Source organism: Penaeus chinensis, chromosome 33, assembly GCF_019202785.1.
Source record: "Penaeus chinensis breed Huanghai No. 1 chromosome 33, ASM1920278v2, whole genome shotgun sequence".
Classification (NCBI taxonomy): domain Eukaryota; kingdom Metazoa; phylum Arthropoda; class Malacostraca; order Decapoda; family Penaeidae; genus Penaeus; species Penaeus chinensis.
Genome location: NC_061851.1, coordinates 22,355,053 through 22,355,436, shown reverse-complemented (window position 1 = coordinate 22,355,436; position 384 = coordinate 22,355,053).

Genomic DNA, 384 nt, shown 5'->3' with positions numbered 1-384 from the left:
GTTTAGATCCAGGTATTTTACTGTATAGGTAATTGGTTTAGTTCCAGTGTGTATAGTTGAGGATTATATTGCGTGTGAGGTATGCATAAGGGAGCTGGTTTACTTCCAGTTTGTATAGTTGTGGATTTTATTACGATGGGAAATTCTTATCAAGGTTGATACCATAAGAAAATCTGTGAGAAATTAATTTATCGCCCGTTAATATAGCTGTGGGTTTGATTGCATCGAAAGTGGATATATATTAAGGCTTGAAACTAACTCGGTTCGTATAGAAATTCAGTTTATTTGATTAATTAATTCATAAGTTTACTAATATGTTTCCGGGTTCGATGATGACGTAGGTGTACATATCGTCAGACTTTAGTATGCGCGGAAAATTTAGTG